This window comes from Gossypium arboreum, chromosome 3 (genome assembly GCF_025698485.1).
Source record: "Gossypium arboreum isolate Shixiya-1 chromosome 3, ASM2569848v2, whole genome shotgun sequence".
In the NCBI taxonomy this organism is placed as follows: Eukaryota; Viridiplantae; Streptophyta; class Magnoliopsida; order Malvales; family Malvaceae; genus Gossypium; species Gossypium arboreum.
This window is the reverse complement of record NC_069072.1, coordinates 23,208,739-23,230,921: the sequence shown is the minus strand read 5'-3', so window position 1 is coordinate 23,230,921 and position 22,183 is coordinate 23,208,739. Positions and strand designations below refer to the sequence as shown.

The window sequence follows — 22,183 nt, the reverse complement described above, 5'->3', positions numbered from 1 at the left end:
GGTAGAGACACGGCCGTATGTCTCAGCTGTGTGGAGGACACAGCCTTTGGCCACGGGCGTGTGCCTTGGCCATGTGCCTTTAAATGGTTGTTGACGTCATAAACAGAGAGTTACATGGGCTAAAGACACGGGCGTGTCCCATGCCACACGGGCGTGTGTGATCATAATGCCCAACCCACACGGTCGTGTGACTATCCAAAGCAAGAAAAATTGGTTAAGTTGCCCAAAGATTTTCAAAGTTCTCAGTTTAATTCTGAACCGCCCCGATATATGTTATAGGCTTTAAAGGCCTGTATAAGGGACGATATGCATGCTTTTTGATACGTGATATTTGTGATAGGTTTTAAATGTTTATAATGAATCGTTCTTGAAACTAACTATTATCACGATGAAGGCAAGTGTACCTATCGAATAATAGTATAGCTTTAGCAAGACCGGATTGTTGAACCCAAAGGAACTAAAAGTACTAGTAATGGCTGTCTTTTTATTATCTAGCCTAAGAATAATGGGGTTTGTTTTAACTAACTAATTAACTAAACTAAGAATTCACAAAAAATAGAATTGGGAATTACTTTTGGAAAAACGATTGAATTAAGACAATGCCTAAGGAAAAATCCACCTAAACATCACTTGTTATTTGACTCTGAATCGGATGATTTATTCATTTGACTTGATCCGTAGAAATCCCTAAGTTATATTATTATCCCTCTTGAGACTAACAACGTCGAACCCTAGGTTGAATAATTGAAATCTCTTTCTAATTAACTCCCTATGGTTGCATTAACTCGATCTATGAATCCTCTTTTTAGGTTTCACCCTAATCCGGCAAAATCTTGTCACCCTATCTCTAGTCGTGCAATCAACTCCACTTAATTATGACAAATTTACTTTTAGACAGGGTCTATTCCTCCTCTGAATAAGAGCTTAACTTGAATCAATATCCTAGAATATCCAAACAAGAATTAGGAACACATAATTAAGAACAAGTCAAATATTTATCATCCAATTCAGATAATAATAGCAAGATCTGTCTTAGGTTTCATTCCTCTTAGGTATTTAGGGGTTTTAGTTCATAACTAAAAAGTTAAACATCTCAGAAGAATAATGAATACAAAACATAAAGAAAAATCCAAAACGCCTAAAGCGAAATTGAGGGGAGATCTTCAATCTTGATAATGAATCCGACTTTTGAGATGGATCAATTGGCTTTCCTTGAGCAGTTCCTTGCTTCCTCCTTTGTGGCCCCCTTTTTCCTCCTCCTCTAGGGTGTATTTATAGGCTTTAGAATGCCTAAGAACCCTCAAAATTGGCCTTTTCTGAATTGGACTCAACTTGGGCTCGGCAGGGTCACACCGTGTGCGATTGCTTAAGGCAGTGGTCAAGGCTGTTAAATGGGTACGGGCGTGTAACCTACCCATGTAAATCATGCTTTGCCCTTGCCAAAGGGACACGACCGTGTGACACACCGGTGTGAGGAAGTCCAGCCCGTGTTGTTTTCCCATGTGGGTCCATTTTCTCCATTTTCAGCCCATTTCTCGCTCTTTTTATTCTCCTATGCTCACCTAAGTATAAAACATGAAATTAAAGGATTAGGAGCATCGAATTCACCAATTCTAAGGTAAAACCATCCATAAATGCGTTAAGCATGGGGTAAAAATATGTATAACTTATGGTTTATCAAATACCCCCACACTTAAGCATTTGCTTGTCCTCAAGAAAAACCCTCAACTCACAATCAAAATAAATTCTTCTTAACTTATAATTCATATTAATAATATATCAAAATAATCCATAAGTAATCATACATTGAGAATTTTATTGAAAGAACATCAAAGTTTCAAACATTCCAAGTTGAGTATTTTATCATGAAAGCATAGGTGTCTCCCCTCATCTAAGTAATTATCTTTGACTCAAAATATCACAGATTTTCACATCCTCACTAAAGATTCACTCAAATCACTCGAGGTGTTTAAGGATAATATATGAAGCACCCAATAGTCAATAATGAAAAGTCATTATCATATGCTTGCATGAAAATCAAATCTCCACCACTATATATTGAGATGAACATCAATCAAAAGGTCTTTAAAGGGTTGTAACGTGGCTTTGGTTAAGGGGTGTGGTCACAAGCTGAAAGAAAAGGTTAGAATCCAGATTGAATTGAAAATTTGCTTAATTAGAAAAGTAATTGAACATCAATTGAGTACAAGTGAGCTTCTTCTCAGAAGATGGAATTTAGATACTGCGGCTCAACAATACCGAATTACTACTAATATGTAAGTATGATTTTTTTTTAAGAACAAGTCAGCTACATAAAAGAGCAAAACATAGCTAAGAAATTAGTTCAAATCAAATCTCGACAAAAATAGGGATCAAAGTAGGGGATTTCAAAAATAATGGTTTATGGGTTAATATTGAAGGTAAACCAATTAATGGCTTGTTAGGCTCAAAGGGGTTCACTAAGGGTTAGTTATGAAGGTAGGCTTTTGTGGAGTGAGTGGGTTAAACCTAAGTGTCTTTATCATTTTGACATATCAACTCAAATGGTGTGGTCTTGACATGCATAATCAAGCAAGTTCTAGAATAACAATTCAATACTGACACACTCAAAGCAACAATAAAAGTGAGCATGAAAGAAATGATAGATACTCTAAAGGCTCAAAATCTCACAAAAATTATGGCTTTGTGATGTTTAAACCTGTGAATTTCAACTCAAGATAATACCTAAACTTGGGAAAAACAACCTAAAAGTTTTTAATTCTTCAAAAATCAACTTATCATGCTTGATTCCCTAATGTCTTAAAGTTTAAACACTCAATGCATAAATGCCTATGTTTTAATTCGAGACATATCAATAAAAATCACAAATTAATTAAAAATTCATTCTAATAGTGATATAAATGATTTACATGAGAATAAGACACAATTCAGGGATTTCTAATGATGATTTAAAAGACCCCTCACACTTAAGATGTGCATTGCCCTCAATGTACAAAGATAGATATAATGAAAATGATAGATTCATAATCATAAATAAGGAGAGAAATGAAACTTCCTGAATGATGAATGAATTCCTTGAACTGGAGTTTTGGAGGATAATCGGCGTGAGAATGGAGGAGGATACCCCTGTGGTGGTAAAGGTTCATTAATCCATAAGTCCTATGCCAAAAGAATATTATATCTGGTGGTAGCTATGGTCATGGTCGAGCAGGACATGGCAGTCGTGGAGGACCTTTCCCGGTGGAGTTTTTAGTTCCTATGCGAGGATGAGCTTTGGAGCTCTTTCTGACTGTGATAAAATCAGGAACTCTTTAAGAGGTATACTGAAGCATAATTACTCGTAATGAAATAGCTGAAGAATAAAAATTGTAAAAACTCAGGATGAAATAGTATTAAAAGGAAAAAAAATAATTTCAAAATATAGAGATAAAAATAAAATAAAATAAATAATAGGTGTTTATAGAGAAATTGGGGCACACAGTCGTGGGGCACGCTCGTGTGCTCTAAGCTCAGCCCATACATTTCGTAATTTTTGAAATTAGGCGCATTGGTGTACACAGCCATGTTGCACGGCCGTGTTGATCTCTGTTCGCTTCTCCCACGCCCGTGTATGCAGGCGCATGCCCGTGTTAAATTGACAGGTTTACCCACGGTTTCAAAACACGGGCGTGTTGAACGCTCGTGTTATTTTGGCAATTTCGCCCACAGCGATGTCGCACGGCCGTGGCTACTTATTGCATCCCGTGTTGAGGAAGAAAATTTTTCCCTATTTTCACACGGCCATATCGCATGGCCGTGTTGCATTCCGTGGTATGTGCACGGCCTGCGGCACGCCCGTGTTACTGGCCGCGTGGTTTTGAAAAGCCTGTGTTCAATGATTTGGTTAGTATGTTAGATTTTAAAAACTAAAATTTAAAGAAAGTGATATTTTTAGTGCTCAGGTTGCCTCCCGAGAAGCGCTTATTTAAAGTCTAAGCTAGACTTTACCGTGTGAGTATACTTAAGGAGATTTGTGGAGCCGTAGCTCCTCCCTGTCATCTTTAAAATTCTCACCATTGTAAAGTTTGAGGCGATGTCCATTTACTTTAAAAGTACCTTGCGATGGGTGACTTATTTCTACGGTGCCGTATGGGAAAACTGTTTTGACTATGAACGGACTTGACCATTGTGATTTAAGCTTCCCAGGGAACAATTTGAGTCTCGAGTTATATAATAGTACAAGATCTCTAACTTCGAATTGTTTATTTTGTTTTAAACGAGCATCGTGGCGTCATTTCGTTGCTTCCTTGTATAGTCTTGAATTTTCATATGCATAGGTTCGCCATTCGTCTAACTCGTTTAACTGCATCAACTTGTTTTCACCTGTAAGTTTGGGATCAAAGTTTAGAAATTTTATAGCCCAGGATGCTTTGTGTTCTAACTCAAATGGTAGATGACAACTTTTTCCATAAACGAGTTTGTATGGTGATGTTCCTATGGGGTTTTAAAAGTAGTTTTATAAGCCCATAATGCGTCATCTACTTTCATTGCCCAATCTTTCCTGTTTAATCCTACCGTCTTTTCTAGGATACGTTTGAGTTCTCGATTTGCCACTTTGACTTGGCCGCTAGTTTGAGGGTGGTAAGGGGTAGCTGTTCGATGGTAAACTTTATATTTCTTGAGGGTCTTTTCAAATTGGGCGTTACAGAAATGAGTCCCTCTATCGCTGATGATTAATCTAGGGTGTTCCAAATCGAGAGAAAAGTTTTTTAAGGAAACATACCACTACTCTAGCATCATTTGTAGGCAGAGCTTAGGCTTCAACCCATTTATTCATATAATCGACCTGTACTAAGATGTATTTATTTCCAAATAAACTAGGGAATGGACCCATGAAGTCGATACCCCAAACATCAAATATTTAACATGAAAGCATATATGTTTGAGTCATTTCATCACGGTTTGAGATATTACCTGTCCTTTGGCATTTGTCACAAAAAATAACATACATGTTGGCATCTTTGAATAAGGTTTGCCAATAAAAACCTGATTCGAGTATTTTATGTGCGGTCTTATTTCCACCGTAATGTCCTCCAGCTGGTCCTGAGTGGCAATGTTCCAAGATTTTTAATGCTTCTGTTCTTGTAACGCATCGCTGAATGACTTGATCTGCACAAATACAGAATAGAAAAGAATCTTCCCAAAAGTAGTTTTTCACATCAGTAAAGAATCGTTTCTTTTGTTGATGTGTCAACCCTTTTGGGATAACGTTAGCGGCAAAAGAATTCGCGATGTCTACAAACCAAGGTACCTCCGAGTCAGAAATAGCAAAAAATTGTTCTTCAGGGAATGAATCTTTTATTTCCACTTCATCTAGCTCTTTAGTACTTGAATTTTCAAGCCTGGATAAATGATCAACTGCGAGATTTTCTGCTCCTTTCTTATCTTGAATTTCCAAGTCAAATTCCTGCAATAACAAAATCCATCGAATGGGTCGAGGTTTTGCATCAGTCTTAGTTAACAGGTAGCGGAGGGCAGAATGGTCAGTATAAACGAAAATTTTAGACAATATTAGATATGGCCTAAATTTATCGAATGCAAAAACCACAGCTAACAATTCTTTCTCCGTGGTGGTGTAGTTCTCCTGTGCAACTGTCAAAGTTTTGCTAGCATAATAAATAGGTTGAAAGTGCTTGTCCCTTCGCTGTCCCAAAATTGCACCTACTGCAAAGTCACTCGCATCACATATTAGTTCAAAAGGTAAATTCCAATCAGGTGCTATTATAATTGGAGTTTTAATCAATTTATCATTTAGAGTATTAAATGCTTCTAAACATTCCTGATTAAAATTAAAGATCATATCTTTTTCTAGTAATTTGGTCAAAGGCTTAGCTATTTTAGAAAAATCTTTAATAAATCTTCTATAAAACCCAACATGTCCTAAAAAAAACTTCTAATAGCCTTAACTGAACTAGGAGGAGGTAATTTTTCAATGATTTCAACTTTAGATTTATCAACCTCAATCCTTTTACGAGAAATTTTATGTCCTAGCACAATACCTTCTTGAACCATAAGTGACATTTTTCCCAGTTAAGTACAAGGTTCGTTTCCTCACATCTTGTTAGAACTCATTTTAAATTTTTAAGGCAAAGATGGAAATAGTTACCGAATACCGAGAAATCATCCATAAATACCTCCATGATATCTTCTACGAGTTTGTCAAAGATGGCCATCATGCAGCGTGGAATGTAGCAAGAGCATTACATAATCCAAAGGGCATTCTTCGATAAGAAAATGTTCCGTATGGACATGTGAATGTTGTTTTTTCCTGATCTTCAGGAGCTATTGGGATTTGAAAATAGCCAGATAGTCCGTCTAAGAAGCAGTAGTGCATGTGCCCTGATAGTCTTTCGAAAATTTGGTCAATGAATAGCAAGAGGAAGTGATCTTTTCTCGTGGCATCATTTAGCTTCCTATAGTCAATGCAAACTCTCCAACCTGTGACTGTCCTAGTTGGAATTAGTTCATTCTTCTCATTGGCCACCACAGTCATGCCTACTTTCTTAGGAACAACCTGCACTAGACTTACCCAAGAACTTTCAGAAATAGGATAAATAATTTTAGCATCTAGAAGTTTAATTACCTCGGCTTTAACAACTTCCTTCATGTTGGGGTTCAGTCGTCTTTGAGCTTGCACACATGGTATATATTCATCTTCCATTAAAATTTTGTGGGTGCAAAAAGAAGGGCTGATCTCTTTAATGTCAGAAATTTTCCAAGCTATGACCCTTTTATGTTCTTTTCATACCTGGATTGATTCCTCTTTCTCCTTGGGTTGCAAGTTAGATACAATAATAACTGGTAATGTAGAATTATTTCCAAGGAATGCGTATTCCAAGTGATTTGGTAATTGTTTGAGTTTCAATTTGGGAGGTTCTTCAATAGAGGGTTTTTGCTTAAAATCATCATTCCCTTTAATGTCCTCATATTCTGCTTGTCATTGGGAAGATCCATTGAAGTTCAGTTTAGCTTTTATTTTACCTGTCTCGGAATCATCGTCATCTATCTCCTCTCCTTGGGCATGGCACAGTTCCAACGTGTCCTTATGTATGATTTCCTGCAAAGTATCTTGAGTAGCATGATCAATAGAGTCAATAAAATAACATGAGTCACCCTGTTCCCTAGAAAATTTCATGGCATCATAAATTTTAAAAACGATTTCTTTGTCACCTACTCTAAGTACCATTTTACCATCACCCACATCAATAATAGCCCTAGCAGTGGCTAAAAATGGACGCCCTATGATTAAAGGCACTTCAACATCTTCATCCATATCCAGCACTACGAAGTCAACAGAGAATATAAATTTATCTACTTTTACAAGTATGTCCTCTGTAATACCCCTAGGATGTTTAACAGATCTATCAGCTAGTTGAATACTCATCCTAGTGGGTTTAGGTTCCCCAAGACCAAGTTGTTTAAACATTTTATATGGCATCAAATTAATGCTAGCACCTAAATTAGCTAGTGCCTTATCAATGTTAAAACTACTAATTAAGCAGGGTATAGTAAAACTTCCTGGATCTTTTAGTTTGGTTGGTAGTTTGTTTTGGAGTATAACCGAGCATTCCTCGTTAAGTTCCACTGTAAATAAGTCTTCAAACTTCCTTTTGTTTGTTAGGAGCTTCTTTAAAAATTTTGCGTATGTAGGCATCTGCGATATAGCTTCAACAAAAGGTAAGTTAATATGTAGTTGTTTAAAAAGTTCAAGGAATTTACCAAATTGTGCATCCATGCGGTCTTTCTTCAACTTTTCTGGGTATGGAATTAGTGGTTATATTCATTTGGCATTAGATTGTCATTGCTTTCGAGTTTTACGTCCTCTCCTTTGCTTCTGTCAGCTTCTTGTTGTGGCTTCTTTTCTAATTCAACTAACACTTTCCCATTCCTCAGTGTAGCTTTTTTCACATGTGCTTTTGGATTGGGTTCTGTGTTACTAGGTAGATTTTCTGGTGCTTTTTCTGAAATCATCTTAGCCAGTTGTCCAATTTGAGTTTCAAGCCCTTGGATCGATGCTTGTTGATTTTTTAGTGCCGTGTCAATATTCTAAAAACGAGTCTTTGACATCAAGATGAATTTGGTTAACATCTCGTCAAGTTCGGCTTTTTCTCCTGCTGGTATGGTGGTTCCTGAAAGCCTAGAGGGGGTGGTTGTAATATCCCGAATTAGGGCCTAATCAGAATAGTGGTTTTGTGACCACAAATCCGAGATAGAAATAATTATTTTATGATTATTTTGATGTCCATTATATGATTGCATGATTGTGTGAAAATTTCGTGAAGAAATTCTATGCATAAAGTGCTTAATTTGAAGTTAGGGACTAAATTGAATAAGTTGCAAAACTTGCATTCTAGAAGTTTCTAGTATGAAATTGCTTTGAAATATTAATTAGGAGGTCTTAAATAGCAATTTGACCAATTTCAAAGTTTATGGACAAATATTGGACATGAATGGAATTTTTGAAAAGTTTAGTAGTAAGGGCATTTTGGTCATTTAGGGGTATAATGAATTAAAATACAAAATTAAAAGACAATTTTGTTCATCTTCTTCACCATGGACGTGTGTACCAAGGGAGACTCCATGGCTAGGGTTTCCAAGCCTCCAAGCTCAATTGTAAGTCCGTTCTAGCCTCGTTTTTAATGATTTTTATGTTTTTGGAGTCCCAGTAACTTGATTTAGCTTATGCTAGCAATTATTCAACCTAGGGTTCATATTTGGAAAAATACCCATAGGTGAAATTTGTGTATTTTGGTGTTTTATGATAGAATATGAGGTTTTAAATTATGTTAGACAACTTGTGCTACTCGGTTTTAAGTGAAAACGAGCAAAAGGGCTTAATCGGTAAAAATACCTAATAGTCATAAGTACATGTTAGAGTGAGAATTTGATAGTGCCATAGAAGGAAACAATTATCAGCATGTCATAAAACATAAGAAAATAGGATTAAGTTTAATTTCCGAACCTTGGGGAAAAAGTGCAAATATGCAAAAGTTTAGGGGTCAAAATGAAAATTTTTAAAAATATGATTTTTAGACCTGTATGAATAGTGTGACTAATTATTAGGCTAAATGTGATATTATAGATGAAGGAAATCGAGATTCGGGCTTAAATCGGGAAAATACAAGGTTATGGACTAAAATGGTAAATTGTTGTTTCTAGATCGAGGTAAGTTCGTATGATAATAATAATGCAATGTTATGTTTGAATTATATTTCTTACTATTATTTCATATATTTTATGATTTAATATATTGGAAAAGTTTATGGAATGGTGTTTATGATGTGGAAATATGACATGAAAGAATGTTACATGAAATGCAAGAAAATGAAGATACATGACAAGTGATATATGAAATATGTGATATATGTTATGTAAATTCTTAAAAGTTGATTTGATATTTGAGTTGTGTCTTATTATACTATGAATGGACAATTGGTACTATGGATAGTGAGATTGACACTTCGAGTAAATTCGTACATAAATAATCTATCGATTCTTTTTATGTTATTATATTTTGATATCATATGAAATGTAGTTGCCTGTCAAATGGTTATTTGATGTAAATTATGAATTTAAATTGATTACGAACAATTTAGTAAAATGTTGAAAAATGAGGAATTTCCCGATTGAACCTTCAGAATAAAAATGATACGAATGATCTATTGTGAGGTCGCATGTGTAGTACTAAGTGCAGGCTACTATGCGTACCCGAAAACTGTCATCATGTGTGTAGTACTAAGTGCAGGCTACTACGTGTATTAAATGGTGAGGTCACGTGTGTAGTACTAAGTGCAAGCTACTACGTGTACCAGACTGTTGGTCGCATGTGTAGTACTAAGTGCAGGCTACTATGCATACCAGATAGTTTCGGCTACAAGTGTGGAAATGGGAAAATGTGCAGGCAATTGTGTATCTGTTATTATTCCGATGAGTTCAACGGGAAATCGATTAAATGAAAATACATGTGAAAGTGATTATGTGATGAACAAGTGCAAGTATATGTTTATTTGAATTTATGAGCAATATGCTCAATATTTGAACGAACCTTGGTAAAATGGAATGGATTAAGTGAAATTGTGTAAAAGTGAACTTTAGTAGTAAAACAGTATTAGACAGCAGCAGTGCGTGACTTTGAAAATTCACCAAAAATTGTGTAAGTTGAATTAAATTTAAAAAAATTTATGGAAATAAATATTAATGAGTCTATTTTCAAATGAAAGAAACAGAGGAAGAAAAAGAATTCTATATTGTGTGATATTTGAATTCTTGTGAAACAGGGTCTGAATGAATTTGAGATCCCTTGTTCTGACTTTATAAATTCACCATAAATTTTAAAAAACTTATTGAGAGTCATACCTTACATGAATAGATTCCTTATTGAATCTAATTTTAAGGGAAACAAACAACATGGTTGTTGGAATTCTGTACAAGGAGAAATTTGGTTTGTAGTGCACAGGGGTCAGAGTAGTCATACCCTGAAATAGGGGAGACTTTAACTAATAAACTGTACTAAATGGCCCAACAAAAAATTCTAGAAAACAATTATTAAGTAGACATATGAGTCTAGTTTCATATAAAATTTACAGAACTGGATTTCAAGTTTTTTAACTTGAGATATGATTTTTTTTTACACTGGGACTCCAGAAAACAGCCTATCCTGAATATGTGTAATTGTACAATTATAGTGTTTTATCTTGAAAAGCATGATAGTAATTGCTTATTATTTTCATATGAACTTACTAAGCATAAAGCTTACCCATCCTCTCCATTTCTTTAGTATTGGCAGGTCGGCTCGGGGTTGGAGATCGTCGGAGGTAAAATCACACTATCAAACTATCATTTTTGGGAAAATTAATTCAAATATTAGAAATATCAAGTGAGTGGCATGTATAGGAAGTTGGTTTGTGATATGTATTTTTATTATGATTTTGACCGTAAGTATCAGTTTGCATTGAGTTATCGTATAAAATCATGAGATGTGATCCTTATCCATTATGGTTTATAAGTTTAATTAATCGTGCCATGTCCTATGTTTTGATGTGATGATATAGTTAGCTTTGTTTGTTATGCATGTGTTCGAAAAGTTTTGAATTAAATGAAATTTTATGGCCCGGTTTTTGTCTATGTGTATTGTTAAGTCTGGTAATGTCTCGTACTCTATTCCAGCCTTGAATACGGGTAAGGGGTGTTACAGTGGTGGTTTCTGATTTCCTTGGCCTCCTCATGAAAAATTTGGGTGATTCCTCCAACCTGCGTTGGAAGTATTGCTATAAGGATTGTTTTGAGATCGAGGATTATTACCCATGTAATTTAACTGTTCGTTTTCCATGTTGTGGCATAAGGTGAGTATTCTGAATTGCTTGATCCACCTCTATTTGTTTCACACTGCATTACTGGGTGAACCTGTGAAGAACTAAGAAAACCATCAATTTTCTAATTCAAGAGTTCTACCTGATTAGAGAGCATGGTGACCGAATCGACGTTATAAACACTGGCTGTTTTCATTGGCTTTGTCCTCATGACTTGCCACTGATAGTTATTCAGTGACATCTCCTCTATAAATTTGTAAGCCGCCTCAGGTGTCTTATTATTGATAGTTCCTCCAGCGGCTGCATCAATCATTTGCCGAGTCGAAGGATTCAGGCCATTATGGAAAGTTTGAACCTATAGCCAGAGTGGTAACCCATGGTGAGGGCACCTTCTCAAAAGGTCCTTGTATCTCTCCCATGCATCGTAGAGTGTTTCTAAATCCATCTACACAAAAGAAGAGATATCATTACGTAATTTGGTTGTTTTAGCTGGTGGAAAATATTTTAATAAAAAATTTTCAGTCATTTGTTCCCAAGTAGTGATTGACCCTCGTGGTAACGAGTTCAGCCATTGTTTAGCCTTATTCCTTAACAAAAAGGGAAACAACCGAAGGTGAATGGCGTCATAAAAAACGCCATTAATTTTAAAGGAAATTTACGAAGTGAGCATTGAGATCCTTGTCCTGCAAACCATCAAACTGAACAAACTGTTGTATCATTTGAATTGTGTTAGGTTTCAGTTCAAAATTATTTGCAATAATAGTAGGTCTAACTATACTTGACTCAGTTCCTATTAAATTAGGTTTAGCATAATCATACATAGTGCGCGGAGCAGGATTTTGATTAACAGCAATTGCAGGAGGTAGCGGATTTTCTTGGTTTTCAGCCATCTCCCCGGTTGTGGTTGAAGTATCGTCCTCTTGCTCATTCTCTGTGTATCTTAAGCTTCGCCTTATTTCTCTTTGGTTTTTGCAAACTGTGCGATTGATTTCACTGTCAAAAAGTAATGGTCCTAACGGGTTTCTTCTAGTCATAAACTATAAAAACTTTCCAAAAAAAGGGAAAAAGAAGAATTTGTAATAAAAGTTAGAATAAAATTTAAATTGCACTAAAAGTAAATGGCTAAAGTAATAAAAATCGAGTGTTCCTAATATCTTAGTTCCCCAGAAACAGTGCAAAAACTTGATACGTGATATTCTTGACAGGTTTTAAATGTTTATAATGAATCGTTCTTGAAACTAACTATTATCACGATGAAGGCAAGTGTTCCTATCGAACAGTAGTATAGCTTTAGCAAGACCGGTTTGTCGAACCCAAAGGAACTAAAAGTACTAGTAATGACTGTCTTTTTATTATCTAGCCTGAGAATAATGGGGTTTGTTTTAACTAACTAATTAACTAAACTAAGAATTCACAGAAAATAGAATTGGGGAATTACTTTTGGAAAAACGATTGAGTTAAGACAATACCTAAGGAAAAATCCACCTAGACTTCACTTGTTATTTGACTCTGAATCGAATGATTTATTCATTTGACTTGATCTGTAGAAATCCCTAAGTTATATTATTATCCCTCTCGAGACTAACAACGTCAAACCCTAGGTTGAATAATTGAAATCTCTTTCTAATTAACTCCCTAAGGTTGAATTAACTCGATCTATGGACACCCTTATTAGGTTTCACCCTAATCCAGCAAAATCTTATCACCCTATCTCTAGGTGTGCAACAAAATCCGCTTAATTATGACAAATATACTCTTAGACAGGGTCTATTCCTCCCTTGAATAAGAGCTTAACTTGAATCTATATCATGGAATATCAAAACAAGAATTAAGAACACATAATTGAGAACAAGTCAAATATTTATCATACAATTCAGATAATAATAATAAGATCTGTCTTAGGTTTCATTTCCCTTAGGTATTTAGCAGTTTTAGTTCATAACTAAAAAGGTAAACATCTCATAAGAATAATGAATACAAAACATAAAGAAAAACCCAAAACTCTTGAAGGGAAATTGAGAGGAGATCTTCAGTCTTGATAATGAATTCGGCTTCTGAGATGGATCAATCGGCTTTCCTTGAGCAGTTCCCTACTTCCTCCTCTGTGGCCCCCTTTTTCCTCCTCCTCTAAGGTGTATTTATAGGCTTTAGAATGCCTAAGAACCCTCAAAATTGGCCTTTTCCAAATTGGACTCAACTTGGGCTCGGTAGGGACACGCCCGTGTGCGATTGCTTAAGGCTGTGGTCAGGGCTGTTAAATGGGCACGAGCGTGTGATCTGCCCGTGTAAATCGTGCTTTGCCCTTGCCAAAGGGACACGGCCATGTGAGGAAGTCTAGGCCGTGTTGTTTTCCCATATGGGTCCATTTTCTCCGTTTTTGACCCGTTTCTCGCTCTTTTTATTCTCCCATGCTCACCTAAGTATAAAACATGAAATTAAAGGATTAGGAGCATCGAATTCACCAATTCTAAGGAGAAACCATCCATAAATACGTTAAGCATGGGGTAAAAATATGTATAAATTACGGTTTATCATGTTTGAAAAGTTTTAATTTTGGGCGAAATTTGGTGACCCAGTTTTGTATGTTTGTGAATGTTTAAGTCTGGTAATGCCTCAAACCCTGTCTCGGAGTCGAATACGGGTGAGGGGTGTTAAAATATCTGGGATATGGCATCGGCAATTTACCTTATTGTGTGAGGCTTATCGGGTATCCTTTAGTATTCCAAATGGTTCCACGGGTTATTTTAAACTTGTGATATACATATGAAAGAATATAATCATGTTGTGAGTGGTACAGGTTCTTACTCGAAACTCATGAGATATGAGCTTAGTTATGATGCCTTAATGGTAAGGATGAAATTGAGTAAGTTCTATCTATGAGAATTATTTTTGGGACGATCTTAAAATCTTTGGCTTATACTTGTGATGTGTAAATATGTAGTAAATATACCATTGTTAAATCAAGAATGTTTTGCTGGTTTATAATATGCTATGTGTTTAAAGATGTATGGTTGATGTTGTTACTTATTTATATGCAACTTACTAAGCTTTAAGCTTACTCCTTTTCCTTTTCTCATCGCCAAGCTAACTCGGGGATCAAAAGACGTCAGAGGCTCGATCACACTATCAATCAGAATATTTGGCATAGTTAGATTTATCATTTTGAGTATGGCATGTATAAGGACTTGGACTTTTTCTAAGTGTCATATTATTTTAGCCAAATATGTTGGCTTGTCATGAAGGTTGATTCATTTTTTATAAGGCCATAGATGATGGCAAATATTTATTATTGCTAAATGCATTTGATGAGGATTTCCATGGATGTGATTATTGCATGGTTTGTATTGATAAGTAGAAGATGTCGTATGTGATAGAAGATAGTTGAGAATCGATGTGTGGATGTTTGGTTGTGGCTGTTTTGGTTATGTGTTTATGCTTGGATTGAAGATGCTTGATGTGGTGTAGGTTAGTGCAAGTAAGGGTGGCTAAAAGGCTTGGTAGATAGCCTTGTTTTTGTCCACATGGGCAGACACATGGACATATGTTTAGGCTATGTATGACACATGGTCTGCCCCATGGGCGTGTAGTCAGGCCGTGTGTTCCCTGCACCAAAATTGGGCAAAACAGAATGCCCAGTAGTAACCACACGGGCGGAGACACGACCGTGTGTCTCAACTATGTAGAGGATACGGCCATAGTACATGGGCATGTGCCCAGGCCGTGTAAAGTCTGCATCTTAAATGCGACATTAAATTCACAACACGGCCTAGCACACGGGCATGTGCCTTGGTTATGTACCCCTAAATGGTTGATGACATTAGAAACAAAATGTCAATGTTTTAATACATAGGTTGAGACACGGGCGTGTCATGGCTGTGTGAGGGACACGGGCCATGGACACGAGCGTGTGCCAGGCCGTGTGAAAACCCTTGTAGGTTCGAATTGAGAAAAAAAATGCCCCCGTTTGCATTGAAATTTTTCAAAGTTTTCTAAAGTGTTCGGTTTATGCGAGAACTGTTTCCAAAGCGTGTTTTAGGCCTCGTAGGTCCATATTAGAGACGTTAAAAGGAATTTTGAAAGTTTTAAATTTGAGCGGAATGTTATGACCCGAAAATATTTGTATGCATGTGTTTAAGTCTGGTAATGCCTCGTACCCTTTCTCGGCATAGGATACGAGTTAGGGGTGTTACAAAAAATTTCAAACCAAGAATTAAACACACATAACATAGAATAAGATCTAAGTATTTATTGCATAAAATAAACAATCAAATGATAGTATCAATCATAGGGTTCATCTCCTCTAGGTATTTAGAAAATCACTTCATGCTTATAATAAAAACATCCAAAACATAGTATAACTGAAAGAAATAAAGAAACTCATGATAATCTCCTAGGAAATAAACTGGAAGTCTTCAATCTTGACGGAGATCTACTTCAGAATCGACTTTAATGGTGTTTTTTGAGTTGTTTTCTTGAATATTCTATGACAGCTCACTCATTCCTTATTATTTTTGTGATATATAGGTCTTAGAATGCCCGAAAAACCTAAAATTTATGTTTTTCATTGTTCAGAGTACCAGTTCACGAAATCGATACGCCTTCCACATGGCCATGTGGTAGCTCATGTGGCTAACACAACTGTGTCTCCAGGCTGTGTGGAATGATCCAGCTAGTGTGACCTTATACCTTGCTTCGATTTTTCTGTTTTTGCTCGTTTTTCACTCTTTTTGCTCCCAAATGTTCTCCTAAGTATAGAAACATGAATTTAAGGGATTAGGAGCATAAATTCACAATTTACATTGAATAATCATCCAAAACGTATTAAGAATGAGATGAAAATATGTTACTTTTAGCATTTATCAAATATCCCCACAATTGAGCATTTGCTTGTCCTCAAGCAAAAACCCAAATTCAAGTTAACTTCCCTTAATTCATTGTTTTCATCGATAATGCCTTAGGACAATCCATAGATAATTATGCACTAGAAATTCACACTAAAATTACACTAAAAAGCATAAACACTCCAAGCCAAAAATTTTAAAGCACAAAACATAAGCATCTCCCCTATTTCAACGATTACCTGAAATTCAAACTCAACTAGAATTAACATCCTCACTAAGGATTCACTGAAAGCACTCAAAGCACTCAAAATATTTAAGGTTTAAATAATGTACACTCAACAGTCAAACGGAAAATGTTATTACCATATGCTTGATTGAAAATCAAGTCTCCATCACTATAAAATGAAATTACACACCAATCAAGAGGTCTTTACAAGGTTGTAAAGGGGCTTAGTTTAAGGGTATGGAAAAGGCCAGAAAAATTGGTTAAAATTGAGAATTGAGTTGATAAGTTGCCAAACTAGAAAAGAAATCAATTGCTCAATAGATTTCACATCAAGAAGAAATAAATAATGAAAACAAGCTTTTCAACAGAATATGAAACTAACAATTCAAGCTCAATCAATTTTTTTCCTTTCTTTTTTTTTCTTTCTTGTTCTTTCTTCTTTTTTTAGAACAAGAATAGAATTCAGTAATACAATGATGAAACATAGTTAGGGAACTAACCAAATCAAATCTTGACAAAAAGGGAGTAATAAAAGGATAATTTACAACAGTAATTTGGGTTAGGGTTAACATTAACGGGTTAGAAAAAAAATGTGTTAGGACCAACAGGGTTTACTAGAGGTTAATTCAATGAGTAAGTTGTTTAAAGGTTAAATGGGTTAAATCCTAAGTGTCTCTATCATCTTAATATACCAAATCACTAATGTGGTCTCGACATGTATAACTAAAGCAAGTTCTAGAATAAAAAATCAAGTCGACATACTCACAATCAAAAATAAAATGAGCATAAATATATATATACTCTATAGGCTCAAAAACTTACAAAAAATCATGGTTTTGATGTCAAACTTGCAAATTTAAATTTCTAGATAATGCTTCAATTTAGGAAGATAACCTAAAATAATATTTTCTGGAAAATAACTTATCATGCTTGACTCTCTCATATCTTAAAGTATAAATCAAACAACACAGATAAATCCACAAATTATACCAAAACAAAATCAATAAAAACTCCAAATTAAAAAAGATAACTGTAATGGTAGGCGTGAGAAAATTACTTGAAAACAAACAACAATTCAGAGATTTTATCTCATAAACATATAAACAAGCTCCCCACACTTAATATGTACATTGCCCTTAATGTACAAACAATTATAATCACAGAATAAACACAATATCATACGGGAGCGAGAGAACTGAAATTTCCTTGAATTTGGATGAATTTGCCAGATTATTGAAAACCAAAATCGTTGGTGGTTCTATAAGAAGTACATGTTTACGAGCAAAATAATAAGAAAAGAGACAAAATTAAATAAGATAAAGAGAAAATAAATTAGAAAAAACAACCAACAAAATAATAAAAATAAAGTTTAGAATAAAAATAAAATAAAACAAAGACGTCTCTCAGATAAAATAAAATAAAAACTAACAATAAAAATAAAAGTACAGCTGAAAAAAAAAAGAAAACAAAATCAGGTCAATGATCGGCATCGTGTAAGGTGTCGGGATCACAAGGCGATGATCGGGAGGAGAGATATGTAAATGTTGGCATATCTGCTGCAGATATGCCTCCATGTGATCAATCCACTCTGAATGACGTCATTGGAAAAGGTCAATCTGATCAAAGTATCGCTACTCAAAGTGGTTAAAACGCTCAGAGATATCATCGTGCAACATAGAATGCGCAGTAGTAGGGTGACTCGGAGGAGGAGAGGAGTGAATTGGGTCCTTGTGTTGAGGAAGATCATCATCTGAAAGCTCGTGCTCATCTTAAGGATTCGAATGAGATAGGGTGAATCGTCGGGGATCAACTTCGTGTAAGTATTCAATCATCCTCATATGACTTATAATAGATAATCCCTGCCGGATCATTTGTCGAACAAATGTGAATGAGGAAGTCTGCTCCAGAGTGTCAAGCAATCCAAAATATCTCTCCAATCGAGTCATAAAAGGGCCCAAATAGATTGACCATTCCTACTTCGGTCAGATTGGTAGCGACAAAAAGAGGGCCACAAAGTAAGCAACATCGATGGGGTGTCGTATGACATACACCACAAGAAATACGCATCAGTCATACCAACAACGCCACTGCTCTCCCTACGATCGGTTAATGTGTGTGCTAGAAGGTCATGGATATAACGAAGGGCCAGAGGTAGACAGCTGGCCTTCAGTTGGCTCGGGTTGTACAACGTCACTATCTCAGCTATCTCAGACCAATAGAGAGGCACTAAATGATGGATGCGCCGAGATAATGTGGGAAACTTTAGAGTACTTATAAACACCTCAGAATAAAGTCCAATGACGGGTTCAAAATCTGGGACACTCAGATAACGCGTCATACCACCTAGTCAGAAAGAAACAATGCGTGACTCATTGTATCATGACATAGCATGTTGTAGAAAAAATGTCAAACAAAACTCCAATGTCAGCTCCGAGTAGGTAGGCTCGACAATAGAGAAAATTGGTCCCACAGAGTTGTTGTGATCAGTGCTCGCACTCTGTCAGCCAAATGTATATCTTGTAAGGCCTCCTAGTCATTAAAATGACCCAATCCCAAGGGTTATTGTTGTAGGTGCTGATACTGGTCCTCGTGTTGACCCTGAGGAAATTGGTGACATGGATGTCTCGCGATGGAGGTGGGGCTTGAAGGCGATGTCGCACCTGGTGTCTCTTGTTTTTTCAAGGTGGGGATAGTGACCTTAGATTTACCATGAGTTTTAGTCATAATGTATTTGAAATAAAATATTAAAATCAAATATGAACATAAAATGAATCAAATGTATGAATTAACACAAAGGTCCTAGTCCAATAAACCACATAACAAACACTGAATCTAAACTAAAATCTAGACTAAAACACCTATCAATAAATCTAATAATAATTTAGCATACATGTAACAAATGAAAAACAATAAGAATAATACGAATAATAAAAATATAACTACACCTAATAAAGATAAAGTTAACATTAATATAACACAACTATACTAATAATACTAATAATAAACCTAATAATGAGAATAACAACACTAATAAAAACAGTAACAACACTAATAAAAAAAGTTAATGATAAAAAAACAAGAAATAGAAATAGAAAAATAAAATAAAATAAAGATAAGGCTAGGGAGGGACAAAACAGTGGTAAGGGTGGTTAACAGCGGCAATGGTGGGGCGCAGGTGATGGTCGACAGTGCGCGGTGGACAGTGCGAGTGAATAGGCTGGCGAGATCGTGTTTAGCTGTGAAGGGGACTTCGACTAGGGTAGTTGAGAGTGAAAAGGGTAGGGGAAATAGTGGCTATGAGGACGGAGGCCGAGTTAAATAGGAAAAAGGGAAGAGAAAGGTTCAATCGAGGCTAGGGGAGACGTTGGGGAAAAAGGGTCAATGAACAGTGGAAGGGAGGGAAAGGTCTATAATGATGAGGCACGAAGGGACGAGGGAAGGGTTCGTTGCATGGTGGAAGTGGTCATGGGTGTGTCTGCAGCTAGGGTTGGGGCTTAGTGGAAGTAGATTGAAAGGGAGGGAAGGGGGACTCGGCTGCAATGTTGTGAGGAGAAGGGAAAGGGAAAAATTAGGGTTTCAAATTGTTTTAAGGAGACACGATCGTGTATAGGCCTGTGTTGGGCCACATAGTAGTGTCCCATGCGTGTGTGTGCACTTCTAACCCGTGTGAAATTTAAAAATTAAAATAAAATAAACCAAGTTTCCACACGGCCATGGACATGCCCGTGTGTCCAGACCGTGTGCGATTATCCTTCACTTCTCCCATGCCTGTGTGTAAGGCCATGTAGGTCACATAGTCCATTACACACTCTTGTGCCGAGCCGTGTGTCCTACATGGCCATGTCTTCAGGCTGTGTAACTAATTGATGTCATGTGTGTCGAAAGAAAATTAAAATAAATTAGCTCTAATATGCACATGGTCTAAGACACGCCGTGTGCCCAGGCCGTGTGGACCACCCCAAGTTGTGTGGCCCTTTTTTTATTTTTTCTTTTTTTAAGTAAAATAAATAAACTAAAAGTAAATGAAATAAAAATGCTCAGGTTACCTCTCGAGAAGCGCTTATTTAGAGCCTAAGCTCTACTTTCGCTTTTGCCCAAACGGTTAAAGCAGATCTTAAAGTCAAAACTCCTCTATCTCATTATTAGTATTACCACAATAATAAAATTTGAGATGATAGCTGTTTACCTTGAATGTGTCGTATTCAGGATCTGTTACCTCAATTATACTGTATGGAAAAATGGTTTTTACCACACATGAGTCAGACCCTCTTGACTTAAACTCTAAAGGAAAAATTCATGGATATGATTTGTCTAACAACACTTTGTCCCCAACTTTGAATTGGTCTATTCCCTTTTCACTCATATCATGGCATTGCTTTGTTACTTCTTTACACTTTCTCAGTTTCTCATCAACCTTCATTCGTCGTTCATCTAGTTCGTCAAGCTGCACCATTCGCTTTTCATTTGTCCCTCGAGTTCTATAACTTTGAATATGATACGGTTCCAACACAATTTCATGAGTGATTTCCTGCAAAAGAACGTTGAGTCACATGATTACTAACTTTAGTAGAATAATTAGCATAACCTTCCTTACTAGGGACTTTAACAAAATCACGTGCTTGAAGAATAACATTTTCATCACCTACATTTAGCACAAGTTTACCATTACCCACATCAATAACAGCTCTAGTAGTGGCTAAAAAGGGTGGACATAATATCATTGGAACGTCAATATCCTCATCCATGTCCAGTACAACAAAATCAATAGGGAATATAAATTTTTCCACTTTCACAAGTACAACCTCAATAATACCCCGAAGATACCTAATATATCTATTAGCTAATTGGATACTTATCCTAGTGGGTTTGGGTTCCCCAAGACCAAGTTATTTGAACATTCTATAAGGCATAACATTTATACTAGCCTCCAAATCAGCCAATGCTTTTTCAACATTTAAACTACCAATAAGACAAGGAATAGTAAAACTCCCTAGATCTTTAAACTTGTTAGGTAGTTTGTTTTGGAGAATGATCGAACAATCCTCATTAAGCTCTACAGTTGACAAGTTGTCTAACTTCCTTTTATTCATTATCAGCTCATTTAAGAATTTTGCATACTTTGGTATCTGCGAAAGGGCTTCAACAAAAGGTAAGTTAATATGCAATTTTTTTAAGAGCTCAAAAAATTTACCATATTGTTATTTTATGTGGTCTTTCTTCAATGCTATTGGATATGAAATTCAAGGTTTGTATTCTCTGACCACCATCTTATGCTCTTTCTTGCCTTCTTCAACCTCATCATTTTTCACAACAGTTTCTAATTTCGACTGTTGTTCAAGCTCGACTAACCCTTCCACGCTTCGAACAATGATTGCACGAACTTGCTCTGTTGGATTAGTTTCAGTGTTTCTAGGTAAGATAACTTATTGTCTCTCTGAAACTAATTTAGCAAGCTATCCAATCTAATTTTCAAGCCCTTAAATCAATACTTTTTGATTTTTCAAAGTTGTCTCAGTGTGCTAAAATTGAGTTTTGGACACCCAAATAAATTTAGCTAACATCTTCTTCAGGTTTAGTTTCTTTTCTTGTTGATAAGGTTGTTGAAAACCTGAAAGGGGTTGCGACCTTTGATTTCCTTGACCACTCCAAGAGAAATTTGGATGATTCCTACATCCTAGATTATAGTTATTGCTATAGGGGTTATTTTGAGGTCTAGAATTATTATCCATAAAGTTGACTTGTTCATACTCCATGTTAGAACTGAAGGG

At 36.0% G+C, this 22,183-nt stretch overlaps 1 non-coding gene across 1 annotated transcript; it reads left to right on the top strand.

The window, feature by feature from the left end:
* Positions 1 to 11,719: 11,719 nt before the first annotated feature.
* Positions 11,720 to 11,826, top strand: LOC128291271 (small nucleolar RNA R71). Its single transcript, XR_008281047.1, has one exon. It is a non-coding gene; the product is annotated as a small nucleolar RNA R71 (small nucleolar RNA).
* The last annotated feature ends 10,357 nt before the right edge of the window (positions 11,827 to 22,183 follow it).